Below are 27662 nucleotides of genomic sequence, written 5' to 3'. Positions count from 1 at the left end.
CGTCTTTGTGGATACTTCCATTGTATGATTTTGTGGAGCCATCTTTTGGCTAGTAGGGCAGTCCCGACCATTTCTGAGACTTGGTCCGCAGGAAGGCCAAGAGAGAGAGAGAGAAAGACAAAGGCGGACAGGAACTTCAAGAAAAAGCCGGCAACTCCACCGTCCAGCCCGGAGTCCAGCCCACCGCCATCACCATCTCCTCGTAGCCCTCCACAAACTCAACAGAAGGAGGAGCTAGAAAAATCTGAAGATCAAGAAGATTCAAGGCAAGAACATAGCCAAGAGCAAGAGAAAAAAGAAGAAGATAAGCCCAAAACTGAGCAGCCAGAGTCAAATGAAGCAAGGTTTAACACATTTCTAGATCTACTAGCTACTGGATATTCAAAAGAAGAGGCAACCACAGTCGCATTGGACTTGGCAAGCATAGGGTCCAAAGAACAGATGCAGAGCTGCGGTTAGTGGAGCTAAAAGAGATGGCCACTGATACAGTGGACCTGCAGCCACCGACCAATGATTGGGATGTGGTGATGACCAAGCTAACCGGGCTCAGGGCACAATTAATGGCCACGAAAAGTGAGATGGCTAATATCAAAGCCACTGAAGTGCACATCAAGTCCGAAGTCGACACTCTACAAACTCAGCAAGTCATTGACAGATGCAGAGAGGGAAAGGGACAACCTAACCCTACAACTTGCTGAAGAGTCCAAGGAAGTGGAAGCCATGCGGAATGCCAAAGAGAAGGCAAAAATAGAGCAGGAGGCTAGCCAAGATGAGGTAATTGAGCTCAAGGACCAGATTAAAGTTAAAGATCAAACCATCCAACGGCTACGGGCATCTGCTGCCAGAGTCAGAGCTACTAGCTCATGACTCACACCACTTCAGAGAGTCATCTATATGAAGAACAAATGAAAAAGCTCCAAAAGGAGTTGACCTTAGAGAAAAACCAGAGGCTGATGATGGCCGAGGGGTCAGTGGTCATGCAAACCCGCATGGAAGAAGAGCACAAGGCAATGCAGAATGAGCTAGAAACCATCAAGAACAAGCTCGAGGAGGCGGAGAAGATAAATGCAGATTTGAACGCCCTCCTTGTAAAGAGCATGCTCAAGCAGAAAAGCAAACATTCCAAAAGCAAATAGAAGAGCTGAGAGGCCAGCAGACAGAAGAGCAGTTCAGCACCGGGCCAGCAGCCATGGAAGGAATAGATTTAGAGAATGTGGAAGATCCTGTGGACACACCCATGCAAGAGGAAATCCTTGTAGGACCCTCTCAAGAGCCACAAGATCTGACACAAGAAGAAGAAGAGAAGCTGCGAAATTCCATCGAAGCGGAAATCAGAGACACGGCCAAAGAAGCCTTGGAATGGGAGCAGAGGGTCTTTAAATCAATGACCATTCAAAAGATAGACGCCAGCAACCTTCGACGTGAATGGCTATAGCCCTCTCTCCCACATCCTTTGCTAAAGTACGAAGCCTCCACAATCAACAAAAGAATCAGAGAAGAGCGAACAGTGCCACTGTACACAGCAGACATCTCCAAGCCTGAAGGGATAAAGTTGATAGTCGACTCTCAACCCAGGTGGAGAAAGGCATGGCTAACAAAGTATCCACAATATCTAATCCATTTGGTAGAGGCACCAAAAGTCATTAGAGATAAGCTAAGTTTCTGCCCTCTACCAAGGATGCGGACGTGGAAGGCCCATGAGCTACTGCAAAGAAGCCAACCTACTTGGCTAAACCCTAACGAGTGCCATCAAATTGTTCACTGGCTCGCCTGACCTATCTTGCATTATGATGAGGAAGATTTGCAAAACACTTTTGGCAATCTTCGAGACGTTCAAACCAGGCGAGGCGATAGACAGTATCTTCTTCTTTCAAGATACATACAGATGTGAATACGATCTGTCTAGTCAACCTTCCAAGGAGGTGATACATGCATTGTATCAAAGGATCATGTTTTTTCCATCTTATCACCTCCAGGCCTTTGAAGAAGCTTTCTACACCGGCTTCTTCACAATCAGCGCTGACATATTCGGCCCAACACTACTGGCTCAGCATGCAAGATATGACTCACTGCTCAAGATGAGAGAAAGCCTAAGATGAAGAAGCAGCTCAACAGCCATGTCAGGGACGACATGAGCAAGGAGGGGGGGAGTGTTAGAAGCTGGACACACCCTATGGAAAATGACTGCTCTGTAGATTATTATTTTTGTAATTATTCATTTATTGAGAAAACCCGATATTTCACCTTTGTAAATATTGGGGCTTACAGAAGTTTCCATATTGTATCCCAGTTTTGACACTTAGATTGAGTAGATGGTTAAATTGGAACATTAGGGTTTGAGAATTGTAAGGTATTTATATCACTTTTTGACTTTAATGAAAAACCTTTTGTCATTTTAAAAAAGTTTTGAAGTCTGTGAGTGAGCATACTATGTACGAGAGAGAGTTAGAGCTTCATCTTGACGCTACATGTGCACCGGTGGTCGGAATCGAGTGTGGAGAAGTGCAACGTGTTGCCCCCGACGAGAGCTATGCACCAATACCTACATTGCGCACGTACGGTCCGGTTTTGCGAGCTCCATCTACGAGCTTCATCTGGTGATTAGGTGAGCATACGTTGTCCGATTTTGCATTGCAGCATATCCACGCGTTCGCATTGAGTAGAGCTACACATTAGGCACTTTAGTTTTTGGAAGCGACGACCTGCAAATTTCAACCAGACATCCTATGTGATTCTGCACCAGGTGTTTTGGGTTGGTATTTTGGTTCATAGACCTTAGGGAGAGACCTATTGGTGTTAGTAGGGTCTCCTACAATTTCTGTGGCATTTCGAGATTGTTTGATGGGTGTTCGGCTCTAGACAGCGTTGTAGGAAGTTTCCTCTTATGCACTCCTGAAGGCTGTAGCTTAGACATTAGGTAGAGACCTCTGTAGGAATTAGTTAGGAGTCGGTCGAGTGTAGGTTGACACCCTATCCTTGCTTCCACGCACCTGCGGGTCGAGCTTCTTTTTGCTAGTAGGGCAGTCCCGACCATTACTGAGACTTAGTCCGGATGATAGCCATCTCTGAGACTTGGCTATACGTTTTGTTGCATAACCTATGTTGTTGACGGTCAATAGTGTGAGGTTTTAAATGAGTTGGGGTATTCTCAAATGTGGAGATACCTTCGGTGATACAGGTAGCTGGAGCATCCCTTACGAGACCTCGCCATAGGACATGTATAGAGTGGTATAGATGCTTTTGACATCGAGTTGGCTGTCTATGGTCAGTCAGACAATTGATGCGCCTCGGTTGGTCTCTATACAATATTCTTTTGAGCAACATTGCCCTATTTTATGCTTTGTCAATGACATGCTTGGTCATTTTGTCTCGTATTTTGGTTGACATAATCCCAAATACAAAGGAGACTTTGCCAAAAAAATTCCAAATCTTTTGGTAGTTTTGTCACCATGTATACTAGAAAAGACCGTGATATATATAACATAAAGAATCTTGATGGCACTAATTTTCAGCTTTGGAAGAACCAAATCCATGATGTGCTTATCCAAAAGAAGCAAAAGTTGCCTATTGCCTTTTGCCTATTCTGCTAGATCTGAAGATACATACATGACTCAGTTTCAGTGGGAGGATCTTGATGAGCTATGCAAGTCTACGATTAGACTGCACCTTGGTGAGTCGGGGTAAATTTCATTGCTAGAATGTGAGACTGCTCATGCTTTATGGCAGAAATTATGTGACACTTACGAAAAGGATACGGCTAGCAATAAGTTTTTCATGATGCGCAAACTTTTCAACCTTCGTATGAAGGAGTCGGCTAGTGTTGCCAGCCATATCAATGACTTTGATTCTCTTTTTGCCCAGATTCATGCACAACGCATGAACATTGATGATGAGATGAAAGCAATCTTTTTGCTTTGCTCATTGCCACCCTCTTGGAATATCTTTTGCAAAGCTGTTAGTAACTCTGCTCCTAGTGGTACTCTAAAGTACGATGATGTTACTAGTGCACTTTTGTTAGAGGAGATTCTTTGGAAGACCATGACTAGCTCAAATTATGTGGTGAAGCTCATTATGTGCAAAGGGATCATGCAATCAAAATATGATGCACTTATAATAAATGACACATGGACTTTATGTGATTTGCCTCCTAGAAAAAAGGCCATTGGTACGAAGTGGGTTTACAAGTGGAAACGCAAGCTGGATAGTGAGATTGATCGCCATAAGTCTCGACTTGTTGCAAAGGGTTATGCAAAGTAAAAAGGCATAGATTATGAAGAGACTTTTTCTCCCACTTGTTGTATGACTACTGTGCGTTTTCTATGTGCATTGGCAGCTCATTTTGGTTTGGATGTACATCAATTAGACATTGTTACTTATTTCTTGAATGGTGACATATTTGAGGAAGTTTATGTAACATAGCCTCCCGGTTTTTCCAAGAAAGGACAAGAGGTCAAAGTGTGCATATGTAAGAAGGCTTTGTATGGGTTGAAGCAATCTCCTCATGCTTGGTATGAGAAAGCTGACACTCATTTGGTCAAACAAGGCTTTTGTAGCAGTCCAATAGAAAGCACATCGTATGTAAAGCATGAGGGTGATGTACTTCTCATTGTGGTTCTTTATGTTGATGATTTGCTGATCATTAGACCAAATTAGAGACATATTTCTGAATTTAAGGCTGATTTGAATGCTACTTACAAGATGAAAGATTTGGGATTCTTGCATCATTATTTGGGCATACATTTTAAACAATGTGATGGTGGTATTGCCTTGTGTCAGAAAATTTACATAGAGACAGTGCTATGTAGGTTTGGACTTGAAGATTGCAAACCTATTGCCACTCCCATGGAAACACGTTTGAATTTGAATCTACATGATGTTGGCGATCCTGCTGATGTCACTCTTTACCAAACTGTTGTTGGTTGCTTCATTTGTGTATGCAACAAGAGGTGGGATATTCAGTTTGCAGTCTCATAGGTTAGCAAATTTATGCATAGCACAGGGTCTAAGCATTGGCAGGCTGTCAAGGGGATTTTCCGCTACCTTAGTGGCACTTTACATCTTGGCTTGTTTTATCCCAAGGGGGGATCATTGCCACCAAACTTAGATGCTTTTTCAGACTCAAATTAGGCTGGTTGTTTTGACACACGAGTGTCCATAAGTGGTTTTTTTTTCATGCTCGGCAGTTTATGTATATCATGGTTGAGCAAGAAGTAACCTACTATGGCCACTTCTAGTTGTGAGGCTAAGTAAAGGGTAGTCTTCACAATTACGGTTGAGTGTGTATGGCTCAGACGCCTTATGGCTGATTTGGGTGTTGGACAGGACACTGCCAACACTATCTACACTGACAATCAGAGTGCATTTTCAGTTGCAAGGAACCCATTTTTTCATGCTGGCACAAAGTACATTGAGGTGCATTACCCCTATGTCATGGAGAGGATCTCAGCAGGAGAGATCAGCTTGGCTTCTGTGCCAACACAGGACAACCTTGCAGATCTTTTCACAAAGGCATTGTGCAAAGCTTTGGGCTTACTCCCCTTTGTGGATTGATCATGTCCTTAGGGCATGGCACTTCCCTTTACTCATGTGCCAGCTCTCGTTCACTGCATCACTCCAAGGGGGATTTGTTACCATATACATGTAGTAATGATGTGTGTGAACACACTAGGACCCACCGAGGCATTTTTTCCCTCTTTAGGAGGTTTTTTCTCTCGTGCATTGTATATAAGCCCATCACTCTAGGTCTATCTATCTTTCTATTGCACACTAAGTAACACACTCTCTATTGTGTGCCTTGAGCTTCCTTCATCTTCTCCAAGATGTGTGCGTTTCTCTGCAACCCTAATTCCAACAACCAACACAACTCAAGGATAGTGTATTAGACTCTATAGGCTTCTATGTCCCCCTTTTTTTTGTTGAGCTTATATGTGAAGCTACTCAATATATGGCTTCTCTATATATGGCACCCGGGTCCCCTCTATATATACATCATCTCATGTGTGTATTCTACACACTTTGGGCTTCTACTTCTGTGCTCTCTCCTTCTCTCTCAACATGGTATCAGAGCAGTACGTTTTTGTTTTCAATTTTTCTCCTAATCAAAATCGATTTTGCAGAAATTACTCGCTACAAGGATCGGAATCGATGTGCTCTACAACTTTGCAGAAGGAAGTTTTTTCAAATTCTGCACCGATTTTGAGTTATTGTTCGCGGACTGCGTATATACCTGAAAAACAGTTTCCGCGTTTTGTTTTTGATTTTTCTGCTAATTGGAAACGATTTTGCAGAAACCACCCGCGCGGGAGACTGGAATCGATGTGGTCTACAACTTTGCAAAAGGAAGTTTTTTCAAATTCTGCACCGATTTTGAGTTATCGTTCGCGGACTGCGTACATACCTGAAAAGCAACTTCCGCTTTTTGTTTTTGATTTTTCTACTTATTGAAAATGATTTTGCAGAAACTACCAGCTAGAGAGACCGGAATCGATGTGGTCTACAACTTTGCAGAAGGAAGTGTTTTCAAATTCTGCACCGATTTTGAGTTATCGTTCGCAGACTGCGTACATACCTAAAAAGCAATGTTCGCTTTTTGTTTTTGATTTTGCTGCTTATTCAAAACGATTTTGCACAAACTACCCTCTATGAAAACCGGAATCGATGTGGTCTACAGCTTTGCAGAAGGAAGTGTTTTCAAATTCTGCACCGATTTTGAGTTATCGTTTGCGGACTGCGTACATACCTAAAAAGCAATTTCCGTTTTTTGTTTTTTATTTTTCTGCTTATTGAAAACGATTTTGCAGAAACTACCCGCATGAGAGACCGGAATCGATGTGTTCTACAACTTTGCAGAAGAAACTACCCGCGATGGGGATTGGAATCGATGTGGTCTATAACTTTGCAAAAGAAAGTTTCTATAAATTCTGCACCAATTTTGGGTTATCGTCTCGGACTGCGAATATGTTTGAAAATCAAAATTTTACTTTTTGCTTTTGATTTTTCTCATAATTGAAAACTTCTCAATTATATTTTTCTCCATCAATCATATATTTGTTACTGACGTAACTTTGCTGCAGAAGCCAGTTACACATCGTTCCGATTCAGTCGAGCCGTTGATGATCGTCCAAATTTTATCGAGCTACTGTTGGTACATGATCTTTTGTTATATGATATACTCGTTCATTGATTCTCGTATAATTATTCTTTTAGAGATATAGTTTACGTTGTTTTATTGATAATTTCTCATTGATACCATAGTGATTTTGATGGTACCATGATTATGTTTTGTTAATACTTTGGTCATGGTGATTTTCGTTGATACCATGATGATATGTCATTGATACCATGGTTATTCTCGGTGGTGCCATGATGATATTTCGTTGATACCATGGTTATTCTCGGTGATTCCATGATGATATTTCGTTGATTCCATGGTGATTTTTATTGATACCATGATGATGTTTTGTTGATACCATGGTTATTCTCGGTGATACCATGATGTTGTTTCGTTGATACCATGGTTATTCTTGGTGATGCCATGATGATATTTTGTTGATACCATGGTTATTCTCGGTGATGCCATGATGTTGTTTCGTTGATACAATGATTATTCTCGGTGATATCATGATGCTTTTCGTTGATACCATGATCATTTATTCATTTTTATTGACATAATGATGATATTTTGTTAATACTTTGATGGTATTCATTGATCACTACATTGATAAATGTTGTTTTATGTAGTATATACACATATCATTTGTATCAGGTAATCACACATTTTGTACTTTTACGTTTATACTTTATGTACCATATGTTGTCGTGCGTATATATGTCGTCAAAAGAGTGGCGTCGTGAACCATCTCTTATGGCATTGTGAACGTAATTATTTCATTAATGATGCTAATAATTTTCATGACATGTTTTTTTTTGGAGTCTATGATCTATGTAGGATTGATCAAAGAATTGATTTTATGAAGACAAACTTGGTGACAATAAAAGATTTATGAAGATATGTTTGGTGATGCCATATTGATGACAACATGAAGACATGTTTGGTGATGCGATATTGATGACAAGCTACACAGCAGATTCACGGAGACACTTTTGATTACAAGCTAATCGATAGCTTTTACACCTCTTTATTGAACCTTTGTATTCATTATTGTATTTGATAGGAGTAATGTAACTCCTCATAAAACATTCATTGTAAAAGGAGTGATGTAGCTCCTCGTAAACATTTGTATATTCAATGATTTTTATAATATAACGGTGGGTGTATATAGAGCTGTGGGTTTTTCCCTTGATCCCCCAAGGGTTTTTTCATCCACAGTTAGGGACCCTTATTTGAGCGGGGGTGTTGAGCTTATATGTGAAGCTACTCAATATATGGCTTCTCTATATATGGCACCCAGGTCCCCTCTATATATACATCATCTCATGTGTGTATTCTACACACTTTGGGGTTCTACTTCTGTGCTCTCTCCTTCTCTCTCAACATTTTTGGTATGAAGGTGCCTTTAATATAACAAAATACCTTTGCAGCCATAAGATTTATTTGAAAATTTCCTTTAGATGTATTTTCAACAATTAGCATTAGATCAAGTTTTGATATCTCAAATAGCATTGTGAGCACACTCGTGGCTCACGTCTATAGATAAACCTAATTTTTGGTGAGCATTTAGAGGATCCTATAGCCCTTGGGAGAGATTGTTGTTTATGGTTAGGTGTTTTGAGAGCATAAATCTTTGCATACTAGAAATTTTTTAGTCTATTGTGGATTTTGCCATTGAAAAACCATTGGTTTTGTACAGTCTTTCTTCTACACTAGAAGATTTTGCATAATGTGTTGTTAGTCACCACTTCTAATGACATTGATGTTTTTTGCATGTTGCTTGTGTGATGATAAACTGGATGAAGACAACAAAACCCATTTTGTTCATACTTTATGCAACATATCATTGTTGGAAAGGGAGTTTAGAACATTGTGCATGGTTATAAGAAAAGATTTGGTTGTGTGCATACATGTTCTCTAACCACTATTAGTATGAGTCTATGAAACATCCCTATGTCGCCAAAGTCTAAACAAAGTCACATATCCATCATACATGATGTTGAAACATTGAGGTAGATGCTTGAAACATCGATTGCGACCAAACCCCCAACCTAGATCTCATCAAATCAAAACTAGAGCCTTTATGTATAGCTTACATCAAGCCCATGTAGTCATCACCTCAAAAAATTCACATATGCACAAGCGTGAGAAAAAAAAACGTGATTTTTTCTCTATTTTACATGAAAATATAAAATTTTCAAGTGTTGAGATTTTGCATGATTTTTACATGAGCCTTTAACAAGGTTATCCACTAACAAGCTTATTAGATGTATGAAAATGATTAAAAAATCACTTCTATCTCTAATTGTTCTCTGAATCACGACATTATCATAGAAGCTATGAATTTGAGGCTAAGAGCTGCAGAGAAGAAGTGGAGTCGCAAGAAGAGACTGGAGAAAATCCTAGAGTTCACAATACTCAAAGAATATTTGAAAGAATCCTCCACGTATATCAAAAAGGAAATACTTGAGCTTGACGGACATCTAGGTATACAAAGCTATCTACTATGATGTAGAAAACAATATGGTTATGCTTTCCATGATACCTCAAGAGTCCTACCCACTGGCAAGGAAGGTGCCCATTGAGGAACCATTAGAAGAGAGAGATATGCTAAATTATTTCCAGCTACCCACATGCAAAACTGTTATCGAGTGAGCCCATGAGCTCTACACTAGCATCACAAAGGAGGGTACAAATATTCACCCTCAATAACAACAAAGTTTAGGTAAAAATCACATCAAAGCTGATTGAAAAAACCTTAAGTTTATCAAACAAAGGAGCATCCATGAAAGGAAAAAATAAAATGGGAGTGGAATTTTTTGTGAAGAAAGGAGCAACAAAAACATTTGTAGACATGACATGCTGAGAAGAAGAACTGCCCACCCACATGTTCATGCCATTTTTCCACATCGACGATAATAGTCCCGAAAAATATACTACACCAAACCATATACTAGACACAACATATACTTGGCTCCATCAACAAAATATACCAGTAATTGTTAACCACACCCAATATCTACTCAAACTACTCACAAAAAAGAAGAAGCACACCAAGATTACATACCTATCAACTCCATAAATCTTGACCAAGACACCTTATCAAGCTATCGGAGCAACCAAAGATTTTGTAGAATCTCCTTCTCAAATGATGGGATCCATCTCTCAAAGAAAGAAAGTGATGAAACAACAAAGTCAAGTTCTACACAAACCACTTCCCGTACACGATCTAAAATAAATTTTCAAGAGTTAGAGTCTTATGAAGAAGAGCAAAAGATAAGAAGGGTAAAAGACCAACGCCTATGCCTAAACCCGATAAAGAAGAGAAGGCCCAAATAAATATTGAGAAGAAAGATTGGCATAAGAATTCAAGGAGCAAAAAGTTAACGAAGGTGATTTTGTTGAGAAATGGATACGCCTCAAGATCCATACCAATAACCTGTCAACAACTCCCCTCAAGTACGGGCCCAACAAAAAATTATTGCACCGAGACTCCCACCCCTAGCAACCAATTATAAGTGGCCACTTTGGCAAGAATGGCCAGAACATCCTTCTAACTAACTAATTTTACTCCTTGAAAAAGCTAACCATTAGGGAAATTGTGGACTCACAAAGGGGCCTTATAAGGAGTTTTACTTCCTCTCTCATGTCCAAAACGGGCGTGCGGTAAAAAAAATTCAAACCAACTGTAAAGTTGGCGAAGATTCAGCAGTTAGAATCTACTCTTCAAGCTCTTTCTATTGATAAATAGCATGCCATGATTCCTTATATTTTGAGCGATTGTATTTTTGATTCTCTTGTGATGTGAGAACTCCATCTAGAACCTAGAGAATAAAAAAAGGAATCTTTCAAAATATGAGGAATCTTGTGGCATGCTATATATGAATAGAAAGAGATTGAAGAGTAGATTCTAATGGCCAAATCTCCACCAGGTTTGGAGTTGATTTGCAAAAAATTTACCGCACACCCGTTTTGGACATGAGAGAGGAAGTCAAACTCCTTATAAGGCCCCTTTGTGAGTCCAAATTTTCCCTAATGTCCCTGTAAAGCTAACTGTTCTTGTATCTAAACCTGAATATACTATGAAGAATTTTGCAAGTCAATTGTTTCTGCTGCTGTCAACTGGATTGGGTGTTAGGTGTTGGTTTAGTTGTCAAGTGGTTCAAAGTGTTGTCCAGGTGATACAAAGTGCTGGTCAGGTGGTCCAAAGAGCTGGTCGAGTGGTTCACGTGGTTGTTAAGTGGTGGTCAAGTAGTACAAAGTGTTGTCCAAGTGGTTCAGGGGGTTGGTCAAGTGGTTCAAATTGTTGGTTAGGTGGTTCAGAGTGCTTGTCAAGTGGTATAAAGTGTTGGCCGAGTGGTTCAGGGGACTGGTAAATGGTGGTCAAGTGGAACAAAGTGTTGTTCTAGTGGTTCAGGGGGTTGGTCAAGTGGTTAAAAGTGTTGGTCGGGTGGTTCAAAGTGCTTGTCAAGTGTTATAAGTGTTGTGGCCATGTGGTTCAGGGGGTGGTCAAGTAGTTCATAGTGGTTGTCAAGTAGTATAAAGTGCTTAAAAGTGTTGGTCAGGTGGTCCAAAGTGCTGGTTAGGTGGTCCTAAGTGGTCCAAAGAGCTAGTCAAGTGGTACAAGGGGCTGGTAAAGTTCTCAAAAGTTTTTTTACGTATTTAAGGGGGATGGTAAAGTGTTTCAGGGGTCTGGTAAAGTGTTGGTCAACTGGCCAAGTTCTTAGAAGTGCTTTAGTGTTTTAAAAGACGTGTTTTATCACTCTATTGTGAAAAGTGCTAGCTATTCAGTAGAAGTGATTAGCTGTAATTTTAGAGGGAAGTAGTCAGGTGATCCCTCCCCCCTGAGCTTTGATGTAATCCTTCCTGACTCTCATCAATATAGTTCACTGCCTCCTTTTTATTAAATAAAAAGTGCTAGCTACTGTTAAAATTAATGGCCAAGTCCTCAAGTCAAATTTACAGAGATAAATCTTACAAGTTCTCCTCTGGGGGCATGTTGTTATAGATTTGCTCGAATATGTCATTTAACATATCATATACATTATGCTCACCTTCTCTCGGGGACATGGAAAACCTAATGCTGTACACTAGATGGGAGTAGATTAGAGCAGTGGGCTTATTGTTCAAAAGGACATAAGCATCATCTCGGCCATTTACCTTGTCGTAGAATAGGCCCTGAACCACATAAAAATTTTGCTTAATGATGTTGTGCCATTAATCCTTTTCCTCAGTTTCGGCCAAGCACTTTGTGTTGGTGCATTTTAGGATAGAGAAGTCTGCACCTACCTTCTCTGTAGTCATTGCAAAGTTCTGGCCAACCATTAAGGCATCACTCAGGTCATCCTGGTGGCCAACATACATGGGGGCATATTCATCCTCATCCTCACTCGACGCTTCTCCATCGCTTTCATCCGTAATTGTGGGTTGTATTTGCAAGTATACCCATCCCTGAACATGATCTTTGTTGGCACATCTCCTCCATTGACCTTTGATGCACGCACCACAAAAGCAAGAGAGCAGTTTGTGCCTTAGTCTGTGCATATCCGTCTCACTATATCCACTGACACAGTGCCAGGATCGAGACCCTATCATGCACTTCCAATCCCACACTATAACTCTATCAACATCACTGAAACTTGACCTCCCAAAAAGAATGATCAACTTTCTTGCATGTCTGTGGGCATTAATTTCTTAAAGTTGCATTGAGAAATGCAACAACGCTTGAAGCATTATGCAACACCCACCCATCAGATTTCAAATGCTCGTATGAGGGATCTTTTGACCACTACACCAACCCTGTCGTGTTCACCCTTTCCATGGCCTGAAGCAAAGAAATTGTGTGTTATTTTTACACTTGTCATATTGAAGAATGGTGCAACAAAAAAGAATGGCCTCCTTGCTTTGATTTGTGATGCAGCACCATCCGACCACACCCAATGTCACTTGATACTAAAGCCATGTCTTTTCAACCATTTGTTGTGCAAAAGAAAGCAGTGCTGCACAAACAAAGTGTCATGTGTCTTGTCATCAGAGATGTTGAAGTGAGTTGTTTTTTGTATAGCACCAAGAGCATCACGTAAGTATGAAATGTTAGGAATATGACATAGCTAAATAGATATTTGAGTAGCTTACTTAATGAGGAGAGAGAAATTTTCACACACAAAAGATTATAGAGTAGAGAGAGAGAGAGAGAGAGAGAGAGAGAGAGAGAGTATACACAATATACGTGGTTCACCAGATGTGGGCTACGTCCACGGAAAAGCAACCACTCAATGGCTTTAGTACTTTAAAACAAGAAGTAAGTTACAAAGGGATTATACCCTTTTTGGAGCTTCCGCCTTGCTTCACTCTCACCACCTCACACCCAACTTGCTGCATCAACTTCACACTATGAAATGTGTGTAGAAATGGCCTTCTTTTATAGGCCAAAAGGGCTGCCCTCTCTCATGAGAGGCAACCATGGGTAGCTACCCTTGTGTAGATAAATCCAAGTTGGACCCTCCAATCCGGCCATGTGTGGCTGCCCTTGAGAAGACAAGTCCTCCTTTGAAATCGGCCACCATCCATTGACTACCTGCCACCGGCCAACCGATCGATCATTTTCCGACCACTTTCCGGCCTCCGTCTGGCCATAACATTTTGACAAATTGGAATAAGCTTAGGCTCGAGACTCGGCGTGAGAATTTTGGTTTTTGGCGAGTGATTTTATTTTCCAGTGGTGGGTTATTTTTCTTCACGCATGATGGCGTCTCCTCATAATGGGGGCCTTACAAATGTACGTTTTTAACACAAAAAATTACAAGGGGTAAATCAGGCTCCATACTTAGCATGAAGTGTGAACAAAGATTGTGGCTGAAACACAAGCAACATCTCCAAGTGATTTTTCAAGGATTGAGGGAGAACAAGCTTTTTCTCAACCAAAAGAAAAGAAAATTTTTCCTTCAAGAGATTCAATACTTACGTCATATTATCTCTCAAGATGGTATCCGTATGGATCCATCAAAATTAGAGGTAATAAAAGCATGGCCTAATCCAAGGAATCTACATGAGCTAAGAAGCTTTATTGGTATATTTGCATACTATAGACGCTTCATAGAAAAATTTTCTCAAATAGCAGGACCATTACATGACTTAACAAAGAAGAACATTAAGTATTCAAGGACCCTAATGAATACCAATGCATTGAATGGATCTCATTGTGCACCTTGCAGGAGTATTTCTCTGCAAAATCCACTATAGACACCACTACATCGTTAGGAAAATTGACCAAACACTCCTTGAACTGTTGAGCTTGCCACTTGCACAAATAGCTGTGTTTGATGAACTCCCCTAGTTTCCCTCAGAGCACAAAAATGAAACTTATAGGATTGAGTTGTTGAACCATGAGGTCTTTTTGAAATTTAGCTAGACCTTCTTCATCCTTTTCCCAGTGGAGGAACCTTGTCAAAAAGCTTGACAGTCATTCTACAAATACCATTACTCTCTTCAATGGGACACAACAAGAGCCTTTTTAATCCCGCAATCAGTGCATGTTCCCAAAAGACATTTGTTGCTGTGTTGAAAAGAATTATTAGTTGGCTTTGGACGAAATACAGACTTCCATGGTTCTTTCAAGGATGAAAAAGTGTCTTTTGATGCTATACACTACACTATTCCACCACTCTAACTGCACACAAGACACCTGCAAAAGCATGACGTTCCATGTAGCCTATATTTGATTTAATCCTTCCTTCAATTAAACAAGCTGGACATGGTATTCACAACAGCTGGTGTTGTGGTCCTTCAACTTGCGTACGAATTATGGCTTCATACCCTCAAAGCATCTAAGGGACATCCTAATGTTAGGATGAGCCTCCTGGAACCGCCTATACAAATCCCTTTGCACACCAAACACATTTAAAAATACTATAAAGTAGTAAAAGCTAATTGCAACACTTACCTACTACCACCTCGGGGTGTATTTTTACAAAAGTAGGTATGACTTCACCTTTTGTCCACAAAAAGGTAGGTATGTCATTTCTCCACCTTTTCAACCAAAGTCGGGTGGGGTTGGTTGAGTAGTGGGAATTGATCAAGAGTGGGAGTTGGTGTCTATTTTTGGAAATTCACAGTTTTTACTTCAATTTTTGTAATGTTGAGCTTTTGTCCACTGGTGAAGCACTTCAGTGCACTTGGAGAACACCTGGAAGCACTTTGGGGCACTTTGGTGCCCTTTTAAGCACTCTACAGCACTTTGGGGCACTTGAAGCACTCCAAAGCACTTTGTGGCACTTTCAAGCACAACGAGACACTTTCAAGAAACCTTGCATGCACTTTGGTGCCCTTTGAAGCACTCTACAGCACTGTGAAGCACTTTGGGGCACTTGAAAGCACTATGACACACTTCATTGCACTTTAAGAGCACTATGAAGCACTTTACGAGCACTTTGGTGCACTTTGGAAGCACTCTAAACTACTTGATGGCACTTTAAAATCACTTTCATGCACTTTGTTGCACTTCAAAGCACTCTGAGGAACTTTGTGGCACTTTTGAGCACTATGCAGAACTATGTGGCACTTTCAAGCACTATGAAGCACTTTATGGCAGTTTCAAGCACTATGAAGCACTTTAGGGAACTTTGGTGTATTAAATAGAACTATGTGGCACGTTGAAGCATTGTAAAGCACTTTTTGACGCTTCAAGCACTCTAAAGTACTTTGAAGTGCTTTGAATCACGTTGAAGCACTTTGTAACACTTTAAAGCAATTTTGGGCACTTGAAAGCACTCTGAAGTGCACTTTAAGGGCTCTTTGAAAGCACTTCAATGCTATTTAAGAGCACTCTAAGGCACCTTGCGGCACTTTCAAGCACTGTGAAGCACTTTAGTGCACTCTAAAATACTTTGAAGCACTTTCTAGTGCTTTCAAGCATTTTTAGGATGTAAGTGATGCACTTTCAAGAACTTTGAGACACTTATAAAGCATTTCAAAGATTTTGCAAGCACCCAGAATTACTAAGTAAAGCATTGTGACACACTTTGAAGATGTTATGGCTGACATACCTGAGGTAAATCATGGAGATGCACCGGATGCACCACATGTGCCCTCTTGCGGATTCTCTTTTGAATGACATGTTTCTTGTTTGGGGAGATGCGGGTTTCCATTGACCATAATTGAAACACGATTTCTCTAATTTTGATTGTTAAGGTACTGGTCCTATGCTGCTTACGTTGACACGTGTCTAAGGGAAGTGACCCCTCCTCCATATTAGTTTGCAGCCAAAAATTGGCTCCCATGACATTTCTTTGATGAAGTCCGAACGCCTTCGCAAAATCATTATTGCTTATTACATTGTCATCCCCATTGACTCCATTGAGGCATGCCTTGAGAGTAGCCCATTTCAAAAATAGCTCATTGTTTGAACGAGGAGTCTTCACTTCAAACAATGTATGACAAATGTTACAGAAAATCAACCTCCCAATTCGATGTGGGTTGCAACACTAAGAACATTAGATGACAAAGAAGTTGTTGTAGAATGATTCATTGAAGCCCCCCGGAAAGCCCGTTTGTTTGATTATGCCAAGACTTAGCAACTTCCCTACAGACTTATTTTTCCTCCTACTCATCAATGTCACCATTCTCTCACACTTGTGCCATCCTTTTTTGCATGTTTCTTTGTTCCCTCTTCTTTGCAGCCCAGTAGTTTCATAGACTTGGGAGAAGATCCCTTGGGATATGTTGTGTAGTAGATAATGGAGGAAGGTAAAGGGGGTTTGTACTACCATTATGAGTATTATGTGATTCCATGTGGAACATGCAAGGATGCTAATGACAGAACAATGACAAGAATTGAAACAATTCCATAATACTGAGAGAGAGAGAGAGAGAGAGAGAGAGAGAGAGAGAGAGAGAGAGAGAGGTTTTGTTGAAGCTGAATATGGTTGGCAATGAGGAGCTAGTTGATATGGCTTTGTGTTGCACCCGCAAACAATGTCTCTAGGTCTTCTCTCTAGCTACCTTATATGCAATGCAAGGAGATATTCCCTGCTAAGTCCCTCTTGCAAAGGTAGTACATTCCATGTGGGAATTGGATCTTCAATGGGCATCACTCGATTTTGACCATACGTCAACTTTGTAGTCATATAGCCAATTATCGAGCTATGTGTTGTACCATCAGTCAATAAAGCATATGGAAATTATTTTATCTTGTCCCCAACTCTTCCTTCACAAGCCTTGGCCAAAGCTTTGATGATAGGAGGATGTCCTCTTTCACACTTTCCATTTCCTTCATGGTTGTAATATGTAGTAAGGAAAAGCTTGATTAAATAATCTAAAAAAGAACTCCCATGCTCTCCTAGCATTTAGTTCACCTCTGTCTAAAGTTATCTTTCCTACACAACTATAATGACAAATCACATCATCAAGAAGGTATTTGCATACAGCTTCTGTAGTTTTTTCTCTTAATGCTCGCCCTTCAACCTGGTTAGTTAGGTCCTCTTGTGCAAGAACTAAGCATCTCATTCATCAAAGTCCTGAAGGCATTTTGTGAATAGTAGTGGAGACTCTCTTGTAATTAATTACAAGCTTGAGAAAAGAGGGCATTCTCTAAGAGATTAAGCCGCTCTTTGACAAATTGAGATGTGCTTTTCTACTTTGTGAGGACCACAACAAGTACTTTCTTGCAAGCGATGACATTGGTAATAAGGTCCTCATGCTCGTAGATTGTGCAAAGAAAGGTCCACATTTATGCAGAGATCTGGAAACACTGGAGTGTTTGGAACTTTCCATCACCAAAGTGAAGCATAAGGCAAAAGGCTTTGTTTGGGCTTTTTAGACATTGGTAGTCCAATCACCAAGATCTAGACTATTTGGAGAAGGTTTCAGAGTGGGTATATTTTCTAGTTTCAAAAGAACGTTGTCGTGCAGATCCACTTCCATGATGGTAAAATTATCAAAAGGATGCCCATTGTGCTTTATTGAAGTTTACTTGATTATTTATCAATGATCATGTCTTGATAACAAGCTAGTTTTAAGATTCATGTATGCGAGATGCAGCTTTAAAGGACAAACAGATTCCTTGATGATGCTAAAAAAGAGTATTCTTGAAGTGATCATAGATGGGAGATTATGATCTATAACTGGAGTGCTTGAAGTGCTCTACCGGACTGTCTTTATGACTCGTCGATTGGAGCTACGATGAAGAAGTTATGGCAGTTTGAACTTTGAGTCAATTGCAGATCCGTACCGGATTGGGCAAGTGCAGCTGAGAGATTAGATATGAAGAGAATGGATGGTCTGAAAGTGCTCACTTTGTGGAGCATGTCGGCCTTTTCAGATCGTCAATCAGAGCTCTGGTTGTCGAGATATTAGCCCTCATCCCTCACCAACATTACTTGCTCCGCAGACAGCTCATCTTGCTCCAACATCATCAATCTAGCATGATACAATTTAAGACGCAATCCATTTACCCTTGACTTATGTAGAATGCCATCCAGGTTAGCCAACTGATAAGTACCATTTAAAAAACACTCCACTACCTTGAAAGGGCCTTCCCACTTAATTTGAAACTTCTTTTGGAAGGTGTTGGCCAGCTTACTGTTGTACCGCAAAACCAAGTCATGCTTCTTGATACCCTTATTTTGGACATTTTCATTTATCTTTGCCAAAGCTTTATCATGCATCTGCCCATAATGTTCCAATGTACTCATCCTATCCAGCTGAACCTCTTGTAACTGTAAGAGCCTCTCTTTGAATGCATCATCGTAATGCCCAAGCAACTTCTCTACTATCTTGACCATAGGCAACTCTACTTCCACAGGCAATAGTGCTTCCTATCCATATACCAAATAAAATGGAGTAAATCATGTACCTGTCTTCACCGAAGTACGGTAAGCCCATAATCCACTAGGCAATTCCAAATCCCAATTCTTTCCTTGGTGCTCAGTCACTTTTGAAAGAATTTGTACCAACTCACCATTGAATCTTTCATTTAAGGCATTACATTGTGGGTAATAAGGAGTGGTATACTGGTGCCTAATCTTCATCTTCGCGCATAAAAAGTCTAGTAGTTTAGCTCTAAATCCTGGCTCCTTATCCGAAAGTAGCTCTAGTGGCACCCCAAACTTGCAACATATTTCATCGTACAAAAAATTTACCACATCCTTTGCAGTGATTTTTTTTACTGCTATAACCTCTACCCATCTAGAGAGATAGTCCACTACAGTCAAAATATAGCTTTTGCCCCTGCTTGTGATAGGTAACAGGCCTATTGCATCAATCCCCCACTTTTCAAACACTTCAAACGTCGTAATGGTTTTTCGTAACTCTAGCTTCAATACTCTCTTCCCAAATGCTTGACACCTATTGCAAGACCTACACCAATGGTGAACATCCTTGTGCAAACTAGGCCATACATACCCTTCCTGCAAGATCTTATGCAAGGTGATCTTTAGAGCAAAATGTCCACCACATGCACCTTCATGATTCTCTTCCAACACTCTATAAAGCTCCTCCCACCAAGGTACATGTCTCAACACGAGATCAACCCCTTTCATGTATAGTACATCACCAATCAATTTGTATCTGGATGCTCTATGCAATAAACCATACTTATTAGACTTTTAAATGTCCTTCGGAATGATTCTTGTTAGCAAAAACTCCTCTTTTTGAGCCAAACTTTCCCGGCCATGATAAAGAGGTAAATTGGTCCTCAACACAAACAGCTCCCCAATCATGCTTTGAACTGCTTCATGTGCCTCTCCATTTAGAGCACGTTCAATGTGCCTGATGCTCCATGCTTCCAACTTTTTTAACAGGCCTTTAATTCTGAAACACATTTCCTTCAATGAGGTGTTCTTGCTCTTCCACACACCCAACACTTGCTTCACAACTAACAAGGCATCACCTTTTATGCTCAACCTTTTAATCCCATGCTTCAAACATATGTGTAACCCGTCTTCCAATGTAGAATATTCAGCCTCATTGTTACTATGAGCATCCAATTTGAACCCTCTCTTGCATACTAACTCCCCCTCTGGATCGTAGAGTGCTATTACCCCTGTAGACGCATCATGGCTCTTTCTGTATGAGCCATCAAAGAACAATACATGTGCATTGCTGATCTGTGGCACTTCTTCAACTACCCTTCTCACCACCTCTTCCTTAACAAGAAGAGGATTCTCTTTGTAAGTCAACAAATCAGCTAGGGTAGCCCTTGTACTGTCTTTCACTAGAAAAGAGAACTCAAACTCTTGCAACTCAATTACCCATTTCTTGCCCACATTTGACATGTTAGTGCCATTGATTAATTGTGGGAAAAAGGCATAACTCGTCAAGAAAACAAAAGGTCGTGGTGGCAAGTAATGACGAAATCGTTGACAAGCAAATATTACACTAGCCATCACTAGCTCTACTTCCGAGAATTTTCTCTCTGCTACCAACTTCACTAGGCTTGCACAATACACTGGACTCATATAATGGCTGCCGTTCCCCTTCTGCAATAGCGTGGCTCCAATGGCATCATCCCCTACTGATGGATTTACATTAAAAAATTTCTCCCAATCAGGAGCCTGCATGGCTGACAGCCCCCCTAACACTTCTTTCACCTCTTGAAACACTTCTTCGCACTTGTCATCCCATTGCAATGGATCATGCTTTGCCACTTGTTGTAATGGATAAAGGAGTTGCGAAGACAATGGAATAAACCACGCCATGTACTTCCCTTTTTGTATAAAGGTTGCCAATTGCTTAGTACTCGTAGGTGATGGAAGACGAATAATAGACTTAACCTTGCCTGGATCAGCCTCAATTCCATTTTCAGACACCATGTGTCCCAATAACTTCACCCTTGGCTATGCTAGATGACAATTCTTTGGATTTAGTTTTCCTCCACATTCATCATATCGAGCTTATACCATCTGCAACTTCTCATGGTGTTCAGCTCTACTGCTGTAGAAACAGAAGTCATCCATAAAATCTTTAACACAACTACCATTGAATGGTGCCAATACCCAATTTTCTCTCTCTCGATAAAAGGATGGTCCATTTGTCAACCCAAATGGCAATACTATGTAGCAATAACAACCCCATGGTGTAATGAAAGTTGTCTTTGTTCGGTCTTTATGAGCAATCTTCAATTCAAAATAGCTTGAAAAACCATCACACACATTGTACCTCTCATAACCTGCCACTGGATCCAAGATTTTATCGAGATGAAGGGAAGAGGATATGGGTTCTTCTTAGTGGCTGCATTTAAGGGTTTAAAATCTACACAGATCCTCCACTTCCCATCCTTCTTTGGACTGACTACTACTGGACTCACCCATTCTGTGGTCTCCGCTAGGACTATGAATCCTGCCTTCAATAACTTGTCTACCTCTTCCTGCAAGGCTTCCATCTGCTCTTGACCCATCCTTCTTAGCCTTTGTCGCACTCACTTAGCACCCTCTTTCAGCTCTATATGCATCTCTTCTCCTTTGAACCCTCTAATCTCTTCATATGAAGTAATGAACAAATCAAGAAAACTAGCCAGCATGTGCAAATATATCTCCTTCTCCATAGCTGAGAGGTCTCCACTAATCATTTGTGTCATCAATTCCACTTCTTTGATAGTTTAACCTTGGTTTGCACCAGCCCTTCAATCACTTCATAAGGACCTTCACTTTCATCTTAAACCTCATTTGCAAATGCGACTAAACCAGACTCATCGGTTTCTTTGTCCATCAAAAGAAATGCAACATCAACATCCTCATCACTGTTGGTAGTACTATCATTGTCCTCATCAGTCACTGTGGAATAGTCTTCATCACTAGACTCATCCTCATCTTCATAAATCTCCTCCAATCATTTCCTTGTGTCCATATTATATAGCTTCTTGGCACCTGTCTTTCCATAGAGTCTAATATTACCACGTCGCCAATCTTGAATAGCACCCACTGCACGTAACCATGGTCTGTCTAGTATAATAGGATATGCTCCCAACCCCCCTGGCATCACATGAAAATCAACCACCACCTTTGCATCATGCACCTCCACTTCTAAGCTCTTTGCAACACCCAAACATTTTACTTTTTGGTGGTTTACCAATCTGATCCGAAAGCCTGACACATTAGGAGATTTCGGAGGTCTTTTGGAGGGCCTTTTGGAAGAGAGAGGAAAATAAGCTCCTCCAATGAGAGAAGAGCCTACGTTACGTAGAAAAATAGATTGATATTAACAAAAATATAAAAGGTGTCCCTCTCCTCATTTAATAATCTAGTGGTCCTTGAAGACGATCACTCTCTTTCATTTAATGCGAGCACCTTTTTCAGAAGGTACATGCGGTGCATTTGATACGGCTTACGTCATCACTAGAATTCAAAAAGTTACAAAACTATCAAGTGGTGGAAGATTTTGAAACTTTTGATACTGTCAATGCGTCCGGAACGCCAAAATATCCTAGAAATGAATGTCCAATTGCCTAGCTCCGACATCCAAAGAGGCAAAGAATGTCAAAAACCCCTAAAAAAACATTTTACTAACGGCGCGCGAGGGGGCATTCCAAAATTTTGGAATGCCTCATCGCGCGTCGTTAGTAAAAGCCCCTTTTTTCCTCTTTTAGAGAGATTTTTGAGAGGAAAATGTCAAAAAATCTCTAAAAAGGCCTCCATGTATCACATAGGTTTTTTCTTCATCATCTTAGCCTTAGAGATCATAATTTCGGGTCTATAAGAGTGAGCACGCACACCCATTGTTACAATTCTACAAAGTGCATTTTGATCACACACACACACAGATAGACAAATATAACATACACAGAAACACACAGAGACACAAATATAACATACACACACACAGACACACACACTCACAAACACATAGACACACAAATATAACATACACACACACACACACACTCACAAACACATAGACACACAAATATAACATACACACACACACACACACAAACACAAAGAGCCTCTCTCTCTCTCTCTCTCTCTCTCTCTCTCTCTCTCTCTCTCTCTCTATACTATAGGCGCGCGTAGAGAGGCACAACCGGTGTGCATGTCTCTATGCGTGCCTTTAGTACTGTGCATCCACCAGTGTATGTGTTTATGTGTGTATGTGTGAGTGTTATAGAGAGAGGAAGTAAGGCGGGGGAAAGAGAGAGAGAGAGATTCTTTCTGTTACCTTATACTAACGGCGCAAGGAGGTGTTTTTTGAGGTCAAAACATGCTCCACGCGCGCCGTTAGTAATGGGAGTCTCTCACTCTCTCTCTCTTTAAATATGCGAAGCTATAGAAAGGAGAGGGAGAGAGAGAGAGAGAGAGAGAGAGAGAGAGAGAGAGAGAGAGAGAGAGAGAGAGAGAGAGAGAGAGAGAGAGAGAGAGAGCATGGTGCAAAAGTGCAATAGAGAAACATGGGTAGGCTTTCTTGAAAGATAATTGTCCAAAAATCACTAAAAGGAGCTTTGTACTAACGGCGCGTGTCATAATAATCAATATCTAATTCTCCTAAATGATTTTCTCATATTAAACTGATCATTTAATGTGGGGAAGTGCCAAGGGAGAAAAAGCTAGAATATTGGTTAAGTTAGCAGACCGGCCACAGTAGGGATCCAAAGGAGGGAAAATAGGGATCCAAAGGGGGGGCCATCTGCAAAAGAGCCATGTGAAACAATGGGCCAAAAAGACCCTAAGGTTCAGCCCATTAAGACTTCCAAAATGCTAAGGTTCCAAAATTCAAAGGTTGTGTCCAAAGGTCAACCCTAGGGAAAATTGGATGCTTTGTGTGTGCCCTAAAAGTCTTTCTACATCCCTACATGGGAGGGGGCGAGCCCCAAAGCTAGGGGATGAGAGAGAAAGCCACACACACACACACAGGCTCCCTTTACACAAAGGGAATGAGGGACACATGTCAGCTCCCTAGGCCAGATGCCCACAAGGTGTGCCCAATTCCTATTGGAAGACCCTTGAAGTGGACCAATGAGAATTAAGCTAGAGTAAATCTAGTTTAATTAATTTAAAAACATTTAATAAAAGAAACCAATGAGAATTAAGTCTCCTAGAAGACTATTGGGCAGTCTCCCAAGGGGTCCAATGAGCATTCAGGAGCCCCATGGCTTGCCTGATTCCTATTGGCCAGGAGGCAAAGGGGTCCAATGAGAGTTTAGTTTAATTATTTAATTACCTAAAGCTCTCACAAAAGGGGAAAGGGGGACACATGTCTAAAGGCTATCACTTATGCTGCTTAATTCCTATTGGCTTGACCCGGGGAGGTCCAATGAGGCAAAGGCCAGACTTATTTAGCAGCTAGGGCTCGCCCAAGAGAGAGAGGGGGCTGATTTTTGCTTGGCATTGACACACACACTCTCACACTTGACCATGTGTGAAGGGAAACTACTCTATCTCCTCCCAAGCTTTAATGGAGAGCTCATCACCTACTCCAAGCTTGTGAGATAGAAGCCTACATCAACACTCTCTTGGCATGTGGATGCAAATCCAACCAAGAGCCAAGCTTCAATGCATGCTCATCTTCTCTACCAAGCTAATTACTAAGCTAAGCTATGCTAATATGAGTGATTATGTGAGGAGATGTACTTCTTTCTCGTAAGTTACTTCTTTTTCCTCTCAATCTACTCTCATACCCTGCTAGCTCTCACCATCTTCGAAGGTGTGTGAGGTCTTGGGTCTGAGAACGGGGATAATTCAAGTTGTGTTTGATTAAGTGTTTTGCTTGGTGTATGAAGTTTCCATCTTCATTGCACTAGCTAGTCTTGAAGGAACACAAAGAATTGTATTGTACAATGTCTCTCTTGATGGGAGAAACCATAATACAAAGCCTTTTGGAGGGGGGACCGGCTCCATGCAAATCCGGTCCTCAACTGTTGTCAATAGTTTAATTGCTCTCTCTTTTGAAAGTATTGTCGATGCTATCTAACTAGGTGTTATGCTTTTTGTTGCTCTCTCCACCCAAGCACTCTTGTAATTCTCATTAGGAATCAACTCTAATGAAATGCCCACTATGTTCATGCTAAATTCCGCTACACATAAGATTTTAGGCCATTAAATGTTACATTGGTATCAGAGCTCAAGGTTTCTCTTTTCTTGCTCAAGAAGGGAGGTCCTCAAGCTAGCTACAAATGGTTGGTATTATTAATTGCCTGTGAGTAAGTAGAATAGGGATTTTTCAGCCTTGCAGTGCGCCTGCCTTTGTGCAGTTAACGGGGCATTACCGTCGAGAGCTATGGTCTTAATAGTGGAGTCCTACGGGGCTTGCCTACGGCTTAACCACTATTGAGCTATTAGAAGCTTGACAGGAGCCGGTGCTGTTTTGGTGACGAAAGACCCTCTCTTCTATTCCTTGCAATTAATGGTATTCGAGCCGCGGGTACAGTAGCTTGAGTGCTTTTTCTAAAGGGGTAAAGAGGAGTAGCAACTAGGGCTTGAAGTGCCAAAGTACACCTAAAAAGTTTACACCTAAAAGTTGTTAGAATGGCTGACAATATTAAAGAGAGTGAAATTAATGTTGATAACTTTGATTTTGCTCATGAGCAAGCTACTAATGATGCTTCAATGCTTGTTAACTATCTTGTTTCTAGGCTTCAACAAGCCATGGGCAATCCATCTCTCCAAAGTGAAGTGCAACGGCAGCTTCGTGCTCACGGGATTCTCCAAGCTCATCACCATGACGAGAGAACACCTAGGAAGCCTCCTTGTGAGACTACCAAAAGAGGTCTCTCTCCGATTCGGGAAGAAGAAGAGAATCCATATGAAGGGCTCAAGAACTTACTTCTTGATGATGCATCTCCTTCCCAAAGGAGAACTCAAGAGCCTCCACCGAAGGAACGAGAAAGAAGCGAGTCTCCCGCCACCTCGGCGGAGATGGCTCCACGAAGACGGCGGGCTAAACGCTCTCCATCACCACCAAAGCGGAGAAGACCATCACACTCTTCTCCACGCCATAATTCAAAGAGGGATGATAAAAAGCAAGAGAAGAAAAAGGCGAGAAAGAGGACACCCTCTTCTCCATCTTCTTCATCCTCTTCCTCTTATGAAAGCTATGGTGAAGACGACAAAGATCAAGACAAGAAAAAGGCGAGAAAGAGGTCACCCTCTTCTCCACCTTCTTCAAATTCTTCATCTTCTGAAGAAAGTGATGGTGCAACTTTTGAACCATCAAAAAGAAGAGGCCATAGGAAATCCTATGCCGCATGGAAGAGGTCGTCCAAGCTGAAGAAATTCAAAGAGGGAGGGAAGAGCATCTCTTTCCTTACCTATGATGGCACCTTTGGTGCTACAGACAAAGTTTTGGCCTTTATCCAGCAATTCGATGCGGCGTTTGGAGATGAGGGCTTCACGGAGTCCTCTAAGCTACGCCATGTAGCTATGCACTTTCAAAAGTCCGCCAGACAATGGTGGTCTAGCCTACGAGCCAACGGTGAAGCTCCACGAACATGGAAGGCTTTAAGAGCTTCCATTATGAAGCAGTTTTTGGCCACCGATGCCAAAGACAAAGTACTCACCGAATGGCGAAGCTTAAAGCTCTCTCCCAATGAATCCATCCACAAATATGTAGACAAGTTTTGGGACCTCCAACTCAAAGCCACTGTCTTCAAAAAGTTGGATTTTGGAGAGCAAAAGCAACAATTTTGTGCGGGCTTAACCGAAGAAATGGCGGAGTATGTCAACTCCCAAAGGCCACGTACCATATCGGCGGTAATACACCATACTATGGTGGCCTCGCGAATCAATTTCCAAACGGGGGGTAAAAGAAATAATAAACCCCCGGAAAATAAGGGTTCCAATGAGCCTAAGGGGAAGGACAATGTCCAAAAGTCTCCTAAGGGCAATTCCAACAAAGCTAAAGAGAAGGGAGTTTACAAAGGAAAGAATAAACTCTCTCCTGAAGAGCTTGAGCGTTATCGTAAAGATAACCGGTGTTTCAAGTGCGGCGAACAAGGGCATGCGTACCGCGCTTGTCCCCAAAAGAACAACCGCCAAGATCCTCCTAGAGATTCTTTGGTTGAAATCCAAGAGGAGGAGATTCACCAAACTCACCACAAAGGATCTCCTCTATGCCATGCTTGGGGAAAGGTAAGAGAACATGATGCTTTTATTCTCTTTGACCCTGGTTCTACTCACAATTTTATATCTATGGAGTTAGCCACCAAGCTAGGCATACAATCCTACGAGATGGGAGATATCCTACCCGCAGACAGTGCCTTCAAGGGGCAAGAAGCTTCAGTCACTCCCTTAATCGGGAAATTGAGGCTTCATGTCCAAGGCTATGTGGACAAAGAGGACTTATTTATCTCTCCTCTCAAGCATGAGGATGTAATCCTAGGGGCACCATGGTTTGACCGCCTGGCTGCCCATGTTAAATTTCCTGAAAGGAGAATCTCCTTTAAGTTCAGGGAAAAGGACATGTATATAGATGCTAGGGAGATGGGTAACACCATTCCCATTGTACATACACCAGCTTTCAACAAGTCAATAAAGAGCTCTATTTCCGTGTACATGATTTTTGTTAAAGATTTTCAAAATGAACCTAATGCTTTAACAAAAGAAAATAAAAGCAACCAAAAGGAATT

This window comes from Adiantum capillus-veneris, chromosome 15, assembly GCF_014529385.1.
Source record: "Adiantum capillus-veneris isolate H3 chromosome 15, ASM1452938v2, whole genome shotgun sequence".
Taxonomy (NCBI): domain Eukaryota; kingdom Viridiplantae; phylum Streptophyta; class Polypodiopsida; order Polypodiales; family Pteridaceae; genus Adiantum; species Adiantum capillus-veneris.
Note: the sequence above shows the minus strand (reverse complement) of the source record.